This window comes from Canis lupus, chromosome 3 (assembly GCF_003254725.2).
Source record: "Canis lupus dingo isolate Sandy chromosome 3, ASM325472v2, whole genome shotgun sequence".
NCBI lineage: Eukaryota > Metazoa > Chordata > Mammalia > Carnivora > Canidae > Canis > Canis lupus.
This window is the reverse complement of record NC_064245.1, coordinates 38463633-38482897: the sequence shown is the minus strand read 5'-3', so window position 1 is coordinate 38482897 and position 19265 is coordinate 38463633. Positions and strand designations below refer to the sequence as shown.

Here is a 19265-nt window from a genome sequence, read left to right as displayed (position 1 = left end):
AGAAGAGAGTTAATAAAGATTCGAGCAGAACTCAATCAAATAGAGACCAGAAGAACTGTGGAACAGATAAACAAAACCAGGAGTTGGTTCTTTGAAAGAATTAATAAGATAGACAAACCATTAGCCAGCCTTGTTAAAAAGAAGAGAGAGGAGACTCAAATTAATAAAATCATGAATGAGAAAGGAGAGATCACTACCAACACCAAGGAAATACAAACGATTTTAAAAACATATTATGAACAGCTATACGCCAATAAATTAGGCAATCTAGAAGAAATGGTTGCATTTCTGGAAAACCACAAACTACCAAAACTGGAACTGGAAGAAATAGAAAACCTGAATAGGCCAATAACCAGGGAGGAAATTGAAGCAGTCATCAAAAACCTCCCAAGACACAAAAGTCCAGGGCCAGATGGCTTCCCTGGAGAATTCTATCAAACGTTTAAAGAAGAAACCATACCTATTCTACTAAAGCTGTTCGCAAAGATAGAAAGAGATGGAGTACTTCCAAACTTGTTCTATGAGGCCAGCATCACCTTAATTCCAAAACCAGACAAAGACCCCACCAAAAAAGGAGAATTACAGACCAATATCCCTGATGAACATGGATGCAAAAATTCTCAACAAGATACTAGCCAATAGGATACAACAATACATTAAGAAGATTATTCACCATGACCAAGTAGGATTTATCCCCAGGATGCAAGGCTGGTTCAACACTCGTAAAGCAGTCATTGTGATTCATCATATTAGCAAGAGAAAAACCAAGAACCATAGGATCCTCTCAATAGATGCAGAGAAAGCATTTGACAAAATACAGCATCCATTCCTGATCAAAATTCTTCAGAGTGTAGGGATAGAGGGAACATTCCTCAACATCTTAAAAGCCATCTAAAATAATATTTTTTAATATTGTTTCATTGTCCCTTTGATGCTTGTTCCAAAGTACAATTAAAAACCAAGAATGTTGCAGCTCTTTGCCTTCAGCAGCAGCACGAGTGCTTTTCCTGGACCACGTGTCTTTGTTCTAATGTACTTCAATTATATGAAAAGTGGAATTTGGAAACATTGATCTGTCTGTAACTGCCAAGGTCCTTTGATGGTGTAAAATGTCATAGTGAAAGCAGTGTAGGGACCAGAAAAGCTCTCTCAGTGTAAAGGTGGAAATTTAAATTCTAATGAGCTTGGAGGCACTCAGAACAAGCCCAATGGGAACCTTCATGGTGCTAGATGAAAACTAGTCAAGCCCCAGCTTGGGGACCTGTCAGCAGGCTCTGGGCCTTGGGGGTGGTCCTTAGGATAATCTAAGGCAGGAGGGATATTGGAAGGGGAGGTGGGCGGGAGCATGGGATGACTGGGTAATAGGCACTGAGGGGGGCACTTGACGAGATGAGCACTGGGTGTTATACTATATGTTGGCAAATCGAACTCCAATAAAAAAATGTACAAAAAAAAAAAAAAGGAGGGATACTGGCCTGGAATATGAGCTATAGATGCCAGGTGGTTGGGGGTGTGGGCTCCAGGGAGTGGCTGCTTTGCATATGAAAGGCAGATTCGCCAGCAAGTTGTTTACTCTTCAAATCTTAGCTAGCCCAGGAACAGCTGTCTCTCCAGGACCTATAAGATCCCGAGATGTCAGAGCATCAGAAAGTGCAACACATAAAAAACATAATTAATACAAAACCTCTTTGAAGCCTCTAAAATCTGACTGAATTATCCTAAACGACACTTCGCATCTACCTTTTTTGTGTACTAACTCTTCATCCCTGCATTCAGGGCAGAGTTGGTTATGCAGGCCCTGCCCAGCTGGGGTGGAGAAGGCAGTGCTCGTCCTGGGGCAGTTTTCACTCTGCTGGGGTATAAGTGGGTGGTGTGCATTGTACCCTGAGAGATGCTCGCATGTGGGACTCAGCAAACTCGAGCCTCAGAGTACTAGATCCCACTGGGGAGGACAGAAGAGACTCCTCACTGTAGGGGATGCTTTAGCCAAGTTTTGGAAAACACAATCCATTCCTTGTATTCTTCACATTGGGTAATGGCAACAGTGCAAGCCGGGTGTATTCCCGGCAGAGGAAACGGTGTCTGAGGAACAAAAATCAAAACGCAACTCCTCTCTGGTTTCCCACCATCATTCAAAAGTGCCCCCCTGACACACTGCAAGTGTCCAGCTCAGTGACTTCTTAAAAACCTTGTGAACAAGCTGCAGATCCAGAGATAACATGGCCAGTATCCCCAGGAGTCCCCATCTTTCCTTTTCCCAGGGTTCACCCTCCCCATGAGCAGCCACCACCTTAACCTCCATCAGCTTTCCTGGCTTTCAACATTTTATAAAGAGAATCATACATTAGAATAGTGTTTCCTTCGTTTTTATTCTGCCTTTTTCATCCAACTCTACTCTGTTGGAGTCAGTCATGCCATTGCAAGTAACTTTGGCTTCTCACTGGATGGACACACCACAGTTTATTTTTCCATTCTTCTCTCAACAGACGCTGGGTTATTCCCAGAGAGGCCCTTGAGGTTGGTGGTGCTATGAATATTCTAGTGCACATCTACTGATGAACATCCCTAAGCCATTCTGTTGGTGATACGTAGAAGTGCAATTTCTGGGACCTAGAGTACACATGAGTTTGGCTTTGATAGATGTTGGCAAACACTTTTCCAGAGTGGTTTGAGCTAATCTTCATTTCCACCAGGAATGCATATGCTTCCCATTTGCTTAAGAATCTGACATCCATTGGGTGCTGGTGCCTCCCCCAAACCCAGGGTATAACTTGGGGCAGAAGCACTGAGGGGAGAATTGTTTCTCCCAGCTGCTGGGCAGAGGCAAGGAGAACACTTGAGAGCCTCCTTATATGATATGATGCCAACATTTCTTGATCATTTCCAAGTAGACCATACCTGTGTAAGGAATAAGCTAATTCGCTTTTCGTTGAACATCAACATTTTACAGTATCCTTCTGTACATTTAGTCGGAAGTGGGTTTTTTTTTTGTTGTTGTTGTTTTTGCTGTTTTTGGTCACCAAATCTGCCATGCCACATGGCAAGTAGGTTTCATCTTGCATGCCAATCTCTGTCATCTGGCAGTAAGTGCTGAGAGCAGTGCCTTAAATAGGAATCTGACGGTCTCTGGACTTCCTGGGAAAAATGTATGGAAGCTGTGTTTACCATAAACAAAGAAGGGGGACATGAAGGGATGTGTGTCTTGTGTTTGCCATCTCTTCTATGGGGAACACAAAAGTAAGTCCCAATTCTCAAGAATTCTACAATAGCTTTTTTGGAAGGAAAAAAAACTTTATGATAAAATATCATCATAAAGTAAAATAAACTGAGTGCTATCATTTAGAAATGGGAGAAGAGAGGACAAAGGTTTTTAAATATCACTGTGGGAGGTACACCTGACTGGTTCAGTGGTTAAGAGTCTGCCTTTGGCTCAGGTCCTGATCCTGGGGTCCAGGGATCAAGTCCCACTTAGGGCTCCCCAGAGGGAGCCTGCTTTTCCCTCTGCCTATGTCTCTGCTTCTCTCTCTCTGTCTCTCAGGAATGAATGAATGAAAATATATATATATATATATATATATATATATATATATATATTTACACATATATATTGTTGCCATTACCCAATGTATATATCCCATGTTTTCTGGAATTTTACCAGTGTCATTCAGTGTCCTCAATGTATCCACCAGCATGAGAGTTCTCCAGTCTCACATCAGTAGGGCCTGTGTTTTAGGAATCCTCCAGTGCCATCAGCAGGGATGCTGTAGAACAGAGGGGTCACTCAGAATAAGCAGGGCCAGGCCGGGCGGGGGGCGGGGTGGGCGGCAAGTTATTGAGTTTGGCAGTTGTCAGCAGATTAATGAGAATGTCTGTGAAAAGGCGAAATGCTGGAAGTATTCGAAACTAGGGGCAACTTTTTGCAAATCTATTCTCCAATTACAGTGATAAAATGAATAACACCAACTGTTAGCAATATATATATATATATATATATTTTTTTAATACCACTGTGGAGATCGGGAAAGTTTACACAAAGGAGGGGAGTTGATCTGGGCCTTGAGGATTGTGATTCCTGGAAGGGGTTGGTTGAAGGGGGCAGTCCAGGGAGGGAACGCTATTAATAAAGATGAGCATGGAAAGGTCTCAGCTTGTCCTGGGGATGTAAGCAATTTGACATCTCTGAAACACAGGCAAAGTGGAGAAAGAGTGGTACAGACTTCCGAATACAAGTTCTGGCTCTGACACTTGGGCAAGCTCAGTGATCTTGGCGAGTCACTTAGCTTCTCTGAGTCTTGGCTTCCTTATTTATAAAGATAATAGAGATGGAAAGTTCTTAACACAGTCTGGCTCACAGACTTGGGTAACTGTCAGGTCATCAAGTAGCAGTACCAATTATTCATCACAACAGAGTGGTTTTATGTCTACTTATAGTTAAATGTAAATATACATGTGTCTATATTGGCAGATATGACAAATTGGAAAATTTCACTTAGGATAATGTTTATTTTAGTGATGGACAGAAGTCATTTTTTTTCTATCCTTTTTGGTCTGTGTTTTCTCTTTTTAAAGCCTGTAAGGGATACAGGTAACTTCACTTGATATTTCTTAAGAATCTAGGAATTTTTAACTTTATCATATTTTTAGATTATTTGAAAAATGTACTTGAAAAGTTTTTCTAAGGATAAATCTATCTTTACAATGTATCGCAGTATCTAAATTGGTTTAAGAATTAACTTCCCTAATGAAAAAGGTGTGTTTCCCATTTCATTCTTAAGGTAGGATACAATCAATTCATCTATATGTCTCTACCTATTTATTTGACTTTTTTTTACATATTTCCTTTAAAGTGTTCAAGATTCAGACTGTGAAATTTTTAAAATCTCAAACACTTTCCAAGAAATAAAAAGTGGTAGGATAATCTGTAACTAATTATTAATAGTTATTGTCATTACTTACTGTTCTCTCAGCAAAAACATTCTAAAACAATTGTTAAATGACATGGATACATTTTAAGAGGACCATTTTCTCTTGAAAAAAAAAAAAAGAGAAAATATTAGCCAAGACCCACCTATGTGAAATCTAAATCGTAAGAAAGCTGAAACCAGGACACCTGGGTTGCTTAGTGGTTGAGCGCCTGCCTTCAACTCAGGTCATGATCTCAGGGATCTAGCCCTCTGTTGGGCTCCCTGCTCAGTGGGGAGTCAGCTTCTCCCTTTCCCTCTGCCCCCCCAACTCATTCTCTCTGTCTCTCTCAAATAAATAAAATCTTAAAAAAGAAATGAAGCTGGAATGTGGTTTGGTGGCTGTGGAGGGGGACACAATTCTGTGTTCTGTGGCATCTTCTCTAGGCCATTAGTGTTTACTTGGCTCATGGTCTCAGAGATTTTGTTATTATTAGGATGTTTGTTTGGGTTTTTTTCTGAGTCCTTATCCTTACAAGTGGATGAAAGTTGAAGAAACTGAGTTTTTAAATTTCCAGACAAGCCAGACAAGCCATGGTACGCAGGTCTGTGGGTTGGACCTGGAGTCCTTCCTAGCTTCTCTGTATGGGACAGTGTGTCATGTTGTGGGGCTGTTGTCTGTGCTCCCTGCAAGAGACATTTTGCAGAAGCCCTTACTTTTTTCTTTCCCAGGGTGGGTGACTCCCTGAGGCAGAGTCATGGATATATCAAAACTACTGCTGAGATGTTGTATACCTTAGATTTAAACAATGTTATATGTCAAATGTATTTCAGTTTTAAGAAATACAGCTAAGACTTAGCTATTTCTGTATTTTCAAGGTCAGAGTCACAAGTCAAGACAGGATTGGAAAGAGAGGCTTCCCCAACCCCTTCTACCCTCATCCCTTCCTAGGAACAGTTTGCCTAGAATATTCCTTCTGGGGCTGTAGGCCTCTGGGGGAGAACCAGGCCAGGAGAGGCCAGACATGGAGTTGTGTTATCTGGGGTGCCCCGCCCTCCCTGTGACTGGCTGGCTGCATCTCCAAGCCTGGTGGGAACCCATTGCCTCTCTGGCAGGAATAGGTACCCTAGTCTCTTAATTCTTCGAGAGCAGGGAAGAGCCTAAGAGACCAGGAAAGGGTCTGGCTTCAGGGGCTGCTGTGGCAAATGGATTTAGATGCTTGGGAAGAAAGGGAGTGGTCTGCTGTCATCAGCCCAGAGAGTCTGGGTAATGCTGAGCTCCCAGCAGCATCACATTGGGGAAACTGTGATGGAGAACGTAGAGTTCATTGGTCTTAAACTTTCTATGTTCATGGAACACTTGTGAATATTAAACATTTTGGCAGAACATTGAAGCTAACTCAGTGATGACAATTGTTTCTTGTTTTAAGTACCTGTCGTGATATAATTCATACACTGTTTTATTTACTCATTTAAAGTATATAATTCAGTAGTTTCTGGTGTAGCCCCAATATGTGTAACAATTACCACAGTCAATTTTATTTTTTTTAAGGATTTGGTTTATTTATTCTGAGAGAGAGAGTGAGGGGAGGGGCAGAAGCAGAGGGAGAGAGAATCTCAGGCAGACTCCATGTTGAGTGCAGAGCCTGATGCAGGGCTTGATCTCATGACCCTGAGATTATGACCTGAACTGAAACCAAGAGCTGGACACTCAGCCCACTGAGCCATCCAGGTGCTCCACTACAGTCAATTTTAGAACATTCTCATCACCTCAAAAAAAAAAATCCAAAAAAACCCTGAAAGCCCATATCCTTTACTTATCACCTCCCTACACCCTTATTCCTACCTCCACCCCCAGCACCAAACAACCACTAACTAACGACCATCTACTTTCTCTCTATAGAGAGAAACATCCTGTACTGGACATTTCATATGAATGGAATCCTATACTGTGTGGCCTTTTGTGTCTGACTTCTTTCACTCAGCATAATGTTTTCAGGGTTTGTCATGTTGTAGCATGCTTACTAGAGTTTCTGGGATTTTACCAGTGTCATTCAGTGTCCTCAATGTATCCACCAGCGTGAGAGTTCTCTAGTCTCACATCAATAGGGCCTGTGTTTTAGGAATCCTCCAGTGCCATCAGCAGGGATGCTGTAGGACAGAGGGGTCACTCAGAATAAGCAGGGCCAGGACTGGGGGGGGGGGCAAGTTATTGAGTTTGGCAGTTGTCAGCAGATTAACGAGAATGTCTGTGAAAAGGCAAAAATGCTGGAAGTATTCGAAACTAGGGGCAACTTTTTGCAAATCTATTCTCCAATTACAGCGATAAAATGAATAGCACCAACTGCTAGCAATCTTTGTGCTTTGCACTTTTACCCCAGGAACAGGAAGCTCAGAAATCTCCATGCTTTGCTTACCCCATGTCTCAGCAGGCTTGTCACCCTCAAGGACAGTCAGCCCACTGAGTGTCCCTGGGATCTGTGAGTGTCCCCAGAGTCAGCCTTCCCTGGTGCTTTCCTTTTGGGAGTGTCTGAAGGTCACATATCTGTCTCATTTGTGCTTCTTAAAAGAATCACAGGGGGCATTCTTTTCTGTTGGACGAGCCCTTTCTACTCCCAGACAAGCTGATGGGCCATAAATAAGGGGGGCAGGCTGACTGTTACATGCTCCAAAGAGATTCATGAAAAATTACAGCAGCTTCATTTGCAAAGCTCTGCTGTGTCATTCCAGTGACCCGAACACTGAGGGGCACTCCCGAAATAAATCTGTCAGCCTCTGCACACCCCAGATGTTGAGGTCAGAGAACTCATCAGGAGGTTTCCAGAATTTTTCTTAGAATTAATCACAAACTCGGTGAAACAACTGATGGAGGAGATTTATTTGGATGTCTATTCCCAGGGGTCATGGAAGGGTTAGTTAATGTGATAAACTCTGCTTTCCAGCCAAGCCCAGTCTCTCTTTTCCTCCCCCTTGCTCCTCCACCCAGGGAGCAGTCTTGCCACTTACTTACATCAGCTCCTTCTGTCTTTGTGCCAAGGTGGCGGCATGATCATGTGAAATGATTCCTTGCATAGTTTTGAGATGTGAGAGAGCAAACCAGATCAGGAGAGCTCTGGACACTTTGTCCAGTTGATTAGAGCAGAAAGATACACCAAAGCCAAAGACAGTGCTTCCAGATCCAAAGGCTGAGAATACCCATTGGTGCTTGCCAGCCAGTGGTCATGGCATGAGGAGAACTTGCCAGAGTGTAACATGACTCCTGTGTATTACTATAGTTCTATGGGAAGAAGAAATGGAAAACAACCATTTGGTACATTTCTTACAGTTTCTTTTTGTGAGTTGATCAGACTCTAAACCAGATGATACTTTTTGGAGTGCCATTTGTCCTGCTTTCTTTTGGGCAGCACATTTTCCCATTATCGACATTCTTGGTGCCCAGCCCTCAGCCATGCGGCAGGCCTATGAACCAAGCTGTTCCAACTGGAATTCATCTCCAGGACTTGGAATCTTTAGTTGAGTCATCAATAGGTGAGGGAGATGAGGGATTTTATCCCCGCTGTCCATCTAAAGAAGATGGCACATATTTTAGGCCACCTTAGATGTCCTCAGGTGCCCATGCCTTGTAAGATTCCTTCTGTGGTTTGTAGTCTTGTCCATTCTTTTGGTAAACCTGGTTGTTCCATTTTTGTTTTGTTTTTCACATTGCCAATTTTATTAGTTGATGTTTTCATAGAAAATCATCCATTTTTTCTAGATTTTCAAATTTACTGGCACAAAGTTATTACTTGCCTTTTCTTCTCATTTTTAGTGCCCTATGTATTTGCATTTATGTTCCTTTCCTCATTCTGAAAACTATTAGGGATATTAACTCTCTGCTCACCTCCTGAAAACATATCCAAGAGCTCCAGACCCATAACCTAGTAGGTTAGCAGCCTTGGTGGAAAATGTGTGTGTGTGTAGTGATTGCTGTACTCCAGGACTGGCTGGCCAGAGACTTTGTCCTGGTCTTTTATTTTGAGAATTTTAGAGCTTTCTGAGATTTTTGGTTTACTTTTAAAAGGACTGTACATTCTGTGCTTATGAAACCATTCTTTTACATTTTTCTGGGTCTTTATTGTTTTACTTTAGACTCTTAGTCAAATACATTTTATTTTTATGTTTTGAGACAATTATAGATGAATAACTTATTATGCCGGCACCCGTTATTAAGTAAACTGTCTTTTTCCTGATGAGTTGAAATGCCATGTTTTCCATAAACTAAGTTCCTATAGATTATCATTCTGATTTCTGAAACTGTTCTAACCTGTTGAACTCTTTATTTTTTAAGCCATGACCTTAGTGTTTTGATTAGAACACTAATATCTGTTAAGACATCCACTCCTCCCATTATCACTTTTCTTTCCAAAAAATTTTTGGGGTTCTTTCATATTCATTATTCTATAAATCTTTAAAATAATTTTGTTCAGTTCTATCCACTCCATTGGGGTTCTGATTGGAATGCCAGCACATGCGTGCATTTCTTGGGGAGGATTAGCAATTTTTTAGGATATCACATCCTTCCATTTCCAGTGGGGCCTATGCCTCTCCACTGACTCAGACAGTATGCATCAGTCAGGGTTTTAAGTTGTGAAGAAACCATCTCGAGCTAGTTTTCACCTAGAAGGAACCCAAGAGCTCACAGAGTCTCCAGGATGGCCAAGAACCAAGTTTGGAGGCTATCGGGCCAGGAAAGGAATGATGCTCCAAGTGATACTAAGGAATTGCTTTGAGGAAGACCCCATCATCACTGGGCTGTGACCCCACCAGTAGTGTGTCAACTGACCCTGATGATCCTAGGCTTTGGATACTGTTTCCAGAACCTCAGTGCCTGCCTCCTCTGGAAAGTGTGTGTGTGTCTACTGCCCCCTATTTCAGAATGGAATCAGTTCAGTACATACGTCTGTGTCCCAAGTTCCCACCTGAGGTCTGATGCGGGCATGTCTCATGGGTGAAGCCCTCTCTCAAGTGCTCCCTCTCAACAAGGCAGGTCTGGAAAGCATTTCTGGAGAAGGTGGAAACTCATAAGGTGAGGGTTTCCCAAACTGAGGAAGAGGGTTGAATGGTGGTGGCTGGCCATATAGAATGACCCAGGTTTACTATACCTGAGTATTTGCATTTTAAGAACATTTTATACATAGCTTCACAATGGTTATTTAATTTTCATGATTAATGCATTTCTAGGTATTTTGTATTTGTTACTGTTAACTTTGGGTACAATATGGTTGCCATTTTTATTTTTTTTAAGTTTTATTTATTAATTTTTTTAGTACACCCAACATGGGGCTCAAACTCACAACCCTGAGATCTAGAGCCCATGCTCCTCTGATTAAGCCAGCCAGGTGCCCTGCCATTTTTATTTTGTTGCTACTAGTATCATATTTATTATATTCAATGTAACAAATCCTCTTAATTCCAGTTGTTTTTTAAGTATATTCTCAGGTCTTTTTAGATACTCAGTCATATCATTTGGAAAGAAAGACAATTCTGTCTTTTTCAATATTTACACAGCTTATAATATTTTCTTACCTTAATGCAGTAGCTAAAATGTAGGAATTATCTTTTCATTAAAGACTGGAATAAACTGAGCTTGAAATGCCATTTTGGACTTTGCAATGTCTTCTTTGATTATTGGATTTCGGGTTTACTGCATCTCTTGGACTAAGTGCAGTAGTTTATATTTTGCTAGGAAATATTCATGCCCTCTAGATTTTTGGATTGATAGCTGAGGGGAAGCCTATATTTTTTAAATCTCTATCATGTCTATAGTTAAAGCTCCTTTCTCGTTTCTAATGTTGTTTGCTTTGGCTTTTGTTTGTTTATTTTTAATCCTACCCAGCTTTTCTCTGTTTTGTTTTGTTGTGTGTGTATGTGTGTGTGTGTGTGCGTGTGCGCGCGCGCGTGTGTGTGTGTGTGTGTTGTCTATTCAGGAATCATCTTTCAGCTTTATTATCCTAACAGCTTTATTTCTATTACATTAGTTTCACTTTTTTATGTTAAATTCTTTTTTTCCTATTTTCTGTTAATTTGGTTTTGTTCTTTTCCTAATTTAAGTTTTGCATTTTATTTCTTTTTAAGCAAGCCATTTGTTTTTAATTCCATTAAGAATATAAAAGATATTTAAGAAAGTGTACAGAACAAAAATATAAAGCTCAGCTCTTTATCATGAGGCAAATATCCATGGGACCTCCACTAAAATCTAGAAATAGAGCTTCCCCAATAACCCAAGGTCCTCCTGATGCACTCCCAATTCACTGCCTTTCCATTCCCACTGAGGATAATCACCATCTTAATTTTTAGGATATTCACATCTTTTATTTTCTTTATAGTTGTACCAACTATGCATGCACCTCTGAACACTGTAGTTTAATTTTGCTTATCTTTTGGAACTTCATCTGAACAAAAATATTTCTTATTTCTTCTTTTGTGACTGCTTGCATTCAACTTTATGTTGTGCAACTTATTCATGTGGTATATAGCTATAGTTCACTCATATTCACTGCTTTATAATATTGCATGGTATGAGTGTAATATAATTCATTCATCCATTCCACTGTTGATGGACCTCAAGCACTTCTCTGTGGGAGGCTATTTTGCATAATGTTGCTATGAACTTTCTAGCACATGATTTTTGTTACCATTGCATACATTTTTTGGCTGTGTTCCTAGAATATATTTTGGCTATTACATTATATTGGGCAGTAACCTTTAACGTAAATAGGTAATGCTAAGCTGTTTTCCAAATTTGTTGTTCCACTTCACAACCCCATCAGCAATATATAAGAGTTCTTGTTGTTTTACCTCCTTCATATCTCTTGGTATTGTCTATTGTAATTATTTCTCAATTTTAGCCATTCTGGTGAGGGTGTGACTGACATCTCATTATAACTTTGATTTATGTTTCTCAGAGTACTATTGCGGAAGGGGCTCCTTATCATATGTTTTATATTGTTTGTCTTTTTCTTAATGTTTTGAGAGGGTTTTTCTGTTTGTTTATTTTGGATCTAAGTCCTCTGTACTTATACTACGTGTGATGCAAAATCTTCTCCTGCTTTGACTCTCATATGGGTAGTTTGATGAAAAGAAGTCTTAATTTCAAATAGATACACCAGTCATCTATTTATGATTAACACATTTTGAGCCATGTTTAAGAAGTGTTTTCCTACTCCAAGGACATGAAGATATTCTTTCTTTTCTTCTCACAGCTTTACTGTATTGACTTTCATATGTTCATCTCTAGTCCATGATAAAAAACCTCTCTGAAGAATTATGAACATTCTTGAAATAAATGAATAAATAAAAAACTTCAGCAAAGAGGTAGAAGATATATAGAAGAACCAAAGTTTTAGAAGTTTTAGAAGCTCAAAATGAATGAAATGAAAAGCTCATCTAGCTCAATGGCAGAACGAAGGGGAAAGAGAAAAGAATCAGTGAATAGGAAGATGGAACAATAGAAATTACCCAAATTGACCACGAAAGAGAAAATCGACTGGAAACAAAAATGAACAGAGCCTCAGTGACCTATCATCTAACATTCATGTCACTGAAGTTAGAGAGAGGACCAAAAAACAAAGTTCAAAAATACTTGAAAAAATAATGTCTGACACTCTCTAAATTTGGCAAAAGACATTAACCAAATTTGGATTTGCTCAAGAAGCTGAGCAAATCCAAACAGGATACTCTGAAAGAAATCCACACCAAGACATATTATGGTCAAACTTATGACCTTAAAGACAAAAAATCTTGAATCAGCTACAGAAAAATGATAATTTACTTGTAGGGGGAAAAATAACTAGGAAGAAAAGATTCTCTGTTTTCTAAAATAAATAAAATAATAGTGAGGGGTCCTGTTTATAGGCTATGATTCTTTATTTGCTCATTCCCTATCCCTTTTCTTGGTGTAAGATATTTATGTGGTTGCCATATGTTAAATTTTTCATCGTACTCATCTTTTACATGGAAGTTCTGGCCATACTATAAGTTTTCTTTACTATTATGATGACTATTTCTAAACATGTGGAAGTTAAATAACACACTCTAAATAATCCATGGATCAAAGAAGAAGCCTCAAGGGGAATTCAGATATATTTAGAAAGGAATGAAAATAAAGCATGGCATATTAAAATATGTGGGATGAAGCTAAAGTAATACTGAGAGGGAAATTTGTTGCACTAGATGCTTACATAAGAAGAAGTCTCAAATCAGTAACCCAATTTCCTACCTCAGGAAACTAGAAAAGGAAGACAAAATCAACCAAAAGCAAGAAGAAAATAAAAGAGATAAGAGCACAATTCAGTGAGATTGAAAATAAGACAATTTTAGAAAATCAATGAAAAAAGGAGTTTATACTCTGATGAGATCAATAAAATTGACAAACCTCTCCTCAGTAAAAAAGATAGAAGACACAGATTATCAATGTCTTAAATGAAATGAGGAAATATGTAACTTCAGACTCTGGAGACATCAAAAAGATAAAAAGGGAGGGGCAACTGGGTGGCTCAGTCCATTAAGCATCTGACTCTTGATTTCATCTCAGGTTATGATGTCAGGGTTGTGAGATCAAGCTCCATATCGGGCTCCACACTGGGCATAAAGCCTCCTTAAGATTCTCTCTCTCTCTCTGTCCCTCTGCCCCCCCCCACACCTATGCACATGCGTTCATTTGCTCTCTGTTCTCTCTCTCTCTCAAAAAAAAAAAAAAGTAATAAGGGAATCGTATGAGTGCACAAATAAATTTAGCAATATAGATGAAATGGATCGAGTCCTTAAAAAACACAAAACTACCATAACACACAGTATGAAACCTTTTGAATTGTCCTATAAGTACTAAGGAAATTAAATTTTTAATTTTAAAACTCCCCAAATAAAATCTCCAGGGCCAGGTAGTTTCACTTGAGAGTTCTATCAGATATTTAAAGAAGAATTAACTCCATTTTCACATGCTCTTTTTGAGAAAATAGAGGAGAAGGAAATACTTCCAATTTGATTTTATGAGTGTAATATTATTGTCTACCAAAACCAGAGACAGTACAGCAAAAGAAATTAATATAGATGCAAAAATCCTTAACAAAATACAAGCAAATAGAATTCAGCATATATAAAGAGTACATATATAAATTGTACAGCATTACCAAGAGGGGTTTATGCCAGGGATGCAAGGCTGGTTCAGTATTCAAAAATCAATCAATGTAATCCATTTTATGAATAGACTAAAGAAGAAAATCACATGGTCAGATCAGTTGATACAAAAAAAGCACTTAACAAAATTGAATACCCTTCCATGGGAAAAAAAAATCCTCAGAAAAATAGGCTTAGAGGATAACTTCCTCAACTTGAAAAAGAGCATCTACAAAAACCCTAGAGCTAACATAATACTTAATGGTAAAAAACTAAATGCTTTCCCCCCTAAGATCAGAAACATTCTTGCCATTCTCACCACTATTTTTCAACATAGTACATAGTACTAGACGTTCTAGCTAATGCAACAAGGTAGGAAAAGCAAATTAAAGGAATACAAATCAGAAAGGAAGAAATAGGCACAACTTGGTGGCTCAGTTGGTGAAGCATCCAACTCTTGGTTTGGCTCAGATCATGAGCTCAGGGTTGTGGGATTGAGCCCCTCATTGTGGATCCTGCTTAAAATTCTTCTCTGACCCTCCCCCTACCTCGCTCACACATGCACCCACACATTCTCTCTCTCTCAAAAAAAATTTTTTTAAAAGGAAGAAATAAAACTAACCTTATTTGTAGATAACATGAGTCATCTCATGCACCCACACATTCTCTCTCTCTCAAAAAAAAATTTTTAAAAAAGGAAGAAATAAAACTAACCTTATTTGTAGATGACATGAGTCATGTAGATGACATTTTGTCTATAGTCACATGAGTGTCTATAGACAAAATCCCAAGGAACCTTTAGAAACAATTCCTTAGAATTTATCAGCAAGTTGAGCAAGGTCACAGGATACAAGATAAACATACAAAATTCAATTGTATTTCTCTATATTAGTAATTTGTATATGGACACTGAAATTAAAAATATGATCCTATTTACAATCACTCAAAAAATGCATAGGTGTGACTCAATTGGTTAAGCGTCCAACTCTTGATTTTGACTCAGGTTATGATCTCAGCATTGTGAGATCAAGCTCCCTGTATCAGGCTCCACACTAAGTGTGGAGTCTACTTGGGATTCTCTCTCTCCCTCTCACTCTGCTCCTCCTCCTCCTCCTCCTCCTCCCTCTCTCTGTCTCTCTGAAATAAAACAATCTTTTTTTAAAAAAAGACTTTATTTATTTATTCATGAGAGGCACAAAGAGAGAGGCAGAGACACAGGCAGAAGGAGAAGCAGGCTCCCCTCAAGGAGCCCGAAGTGCAACTCGATCCCGGACCCCAGGACCACACCCTGAGCCAAAGGAAGAGGCTCAACCGCTGAGCCACCTAGGCATCGCAATAAAGCAATCTTAAAAAAAAAAAAACCTATGTAGGTATAAATCAAAATAGTTATTGGACTTGTACATTGAAAACTACATAATCAGGATCCCTAGGTGGCTCATTTAACGCCTGCCTTCAGCCCTGGGATCCTGGAGCCCCGGGATCAAGTCCAACGTTGGGCTCCCTTCATGGAGCCTGCTTCTCCCTCTGCCTGTGTCTCTGCCTCTGTGTGTGTGTGTGTATGTGTCTCATGAATAAATAAATAAAATCTTTAAAAAAAAGAAAACTACATAATGAAGATAAAATAAGTCAAAGAATTCTAAATAAATGGAGAGACATACTACATTCATGAATTGGAAGATACAACATAATGAAGATATCAATTCTCCCCAAATTGACGTGCAGGTTTAATGCAATTCCTATCAAAACCCCAGAAAGTTTTTTTGTAGACATAGACAATCTTATACTAAAATGTATATGGAAAGGCAAAGAAATTTTTTCTTTTGGAGAGAGAGAAAGAGAACTTGAGTGGTCGGGGAGGGGCCAAGGGAGAGAGGGAGTCTTAAGCAGGCTACATGCTCAGCACAGAGCCTGATTTGGGGCTAAATCTCATGATCCTGAGATCATGAACTGACCTGAAATCAAGAGTCAGATGATTAATCAACTGAGCCACCCTGGCGCCCCTGGCAAAGAAACAATTTTGAAAAAAAGATGAAGGGGAAGAATCAGTTTATTTGGTTTTAAGACTTACAGCCATAGTAATCAAGGCAGAGAGAGAGAGAGAGAGAGAGAGAAATAGACACATGGAACAAAACAGAAGTCAACCAGTCCACATTAAAGCAGGAGATAGAGGCTCAGTGGAATGGTCTTTAAGAAGAAAATGAAGCTGACAGAGCATCTGATGAGTAAGATCATACTCAGGATATTTCCAGTTCTCTTGTAGAGATTGCAGGTGCATTAGAGAAGGGCACATAGGATACTAAACAAGCAATAAAACAAAAGTTAAAACTTCAGAATAAAAAACCAAAAAATCACATATATTACATGATTTTGTTGACTATGTGGTTTGCAAACATTTTCTCATGGTCTATAGTTTGTCTTTCATCCTTATAACGGGTCATGTGTAGCACAGAAATCAATGTTTGCTCTTACACATCTGGTGTCACTTCAGGAGCTCTTTGCCTCGCCTTAGATCCTAATGATTTTCTCCAATGTTTTCTCTAAAGATTGTGTAAGATTGCTTTTCTGTTTTTACATTTAAATTTAATTAAAATTAAACTACATTAAATTAAATGCCAGCCACACCTCAACAGTATTGGTCACAGTAAATTGCTGGGCTGTACATTTACTCGTGTGGGTGATGATTGGTCTTGAGCATAACCTGAGGTACTAAGTACTTAATATAGTTTAAATAGATCTCCCTGATTATGGAATCTTAATTCGTCAGTTGGAAAAATGTGTGTGTGCTCTGTAGAAAGTGTTGGGCTGTGGTTTTGAATTCAGAGTGGGCATACTTAGTAAGTATCTAACATAAGATATTATTTCCAACTTACATGCAGACTTGGCCATGTGTACCTTGAGAATCTTGGTGTAGGTCTTTCTACTCCCTTGAAGGAGACTTACCTAGACCTGCCTATTCCCCCAGTTATCTCTTCCTTCCTCTTCCAGCATTAGGCTACTTTATCCCCACAATAGAGGGTGATGTGATAAGCTGATTAGACCAGTGTGGCTAGTGGACAGTGTGATACCCCTTTCCAGGGATCTTTTCACAAAGATGCCAAATAGGCTAGTTACCCCTCGTGTTGTTCCAGCCGGGGTGGCAGGCAGGCGGTGGAGAGATTGGGAGGGAAAGCCATTCTCAGCCAGCACTGTTGTAGGTTCTGGCATGCATCTGCAAATAAGACAGACCCAGATCCCTTCCTTATATACTCTTGGGCAGAACAGAAGATGGAGAGAAGGAATCAGTCCTAGGGCATGTGAGAAGGTGGTAAATGCTGCGGGCAGAGGATAAAATAGAAGGGAGTGAGGGGGATCAGGAGTGGGGCTGAGGGAGGGAGAGAACAGAGGAAGGGCTCTAGGGCAAAAGTTTCTAGAACATAAGTCCCTGACATCAAGCTTTTGATTCTCAAGGCATTCATTTCAAAGACATCTGTCTTGAATAAACACATTTCCCACCATTATAAGCCATGGAACTAGATGAGGACCAGGATGCCTCAGCCATGAAGATTCCCTCTTAGAAAGCCCTAGATGACCTCTTGAGTGACCCTGCTTTTCCCCCTTCCCGTGCCCTAATTCCTGCTCTTGTGGTTTAAATTCGCCAATAAAGAGTGAACCTATGAAAGCCTAGGCACCGCACCCTCGACCACAGTAAAGGTAAAGCCACAGGTTGCCCAACTCAGGCGGGTAATGTCTTTGGGGGCTCATCACAGGTAATATGGATCCAGGTGAATCCCCCCAGGCATTCCTAGCCAATAACATCACTACCAAAAGGCTGAAACCAACATAAAACAGTTTCCCGGGCAAGAGGAATGACTGCTGTACTTTCCCATACTTCTTCATTTCGTGGCATCTCTACTTAGAGAAAAACCTGCAGTCCAAGGGATCAGCTATGGAACAGTATCCCTGCACACAATACAGCCCTGGCCAGCCGGCAGCAAGGGGCCTTGTCCAGAGCACACATGGGATGTGTGGGATTAGGGGGCGCAATCCCCGCTGTCCCCCCTTGGGGATCTGAGTTCTGTGTCTTCTGTGGATCAGAAGGACAGGCTGCCCTGTGCAAAGGAGTGGAGCCACGGGAGGGATTTGTACTGAGTGGCCTGGCCCTGCAGACCCCAGCGTGGGTGGCGGCTGCACCTTCTCTTGGGAAGTGTCACAGGTGTGTTGTGAGGGCCCCCTTAGCCAGGCTGAATGCTCAGTGTGGACTTCAGCTCTGGAGACTGGAGACGTTGGTAAAAGCATGAAAGGCAAAGGTGAATTTTAGAGCCCCGTTCCCATGGGTGGGTGGCCAAGGGCCAGGGTGGTGGTTTATGCAGGTGGTTTACGCAGGTACAGCTCTCCTCCTGCTGCTGCTGCTTGGCTTCCAGCCTCAACTCTTTTCCTCCAGCCTATCACTCATTACTTTATTATTTTTTTTAAGATTTTATCTATTCATTCAGGAGAGACACACAGAGAGAGGCAGAGACACAGGCAGAGGGAGAAGCAGGCTCCTTGTAGGGAGCCTGATGCAGAACTTGATCCCAAGACCCTGGGATCAAGCCCTGAGCCAATGGCAGATGCTCAACCACTGAACCACCCAGGCGTCCCTCATTACTTTAGAAGATTGAATTAAAAGAGCAAACACTGCAGCATAAAGTAGATAAGGGATAAACTAGGGATCCCTGGGTGGCGCAGCGGTTTGGTGCCTGCCTTTGGCCCAGGGCGCGATCCTGGAGACCCGGGATCGAATCCCATGTCGGGCTCCCGGTGCATGGAGCCTGCTTCTCCCTCTGCCTATGTCTCTGCCTCTCTCTCTCTCTGATGTGACTATCATAAAAAATAAATAAAGCAGAAAAAAAAAAAGATAGGGGATAAACAAACTATCCAGAGGTTTGCAATAGATGAAAATTTGGCCCATGGGCAATAGTCTTGACCTGTGGCTGTCCCTTTGTCTTTCTGGAAGTCTGTGTTTGTGAGCAGTTGGGTGTGTATGGGATAGCAATTAGGCGTGAAAGGCTCAGCTGGGAATGGGAAGGAGGAAATGAGGGTGAGCCGGTAGGGCCGAGTGAGTGGCAAAATGCAGTCATTTCTCATTTCTGCAGTCTGGCTGACGCGTGCTACACCAGGCTGTTGGGGGGGGGGGGGGCGGCTGGCATGCTCTGAGGATCTCCTGGGCCCTAGGCTTTTTAAAACATTTGT

At 40.7% G+C, this 19265-nt stretch overlaps 1 protein-coding gene across 5 annotated transcripts in view; it reads left to right on the top strand.

Moving 5' to 3' along the window:
- ENTREP2 (endosomal transmembrane epsin interactor 2) overlaps window positions 1-19265 on the top strand; it is a 452783-nt gene that overhangs the window by 358694 nt on the left and 74824 nt on the right. The window lies entirely within an intron of this gene.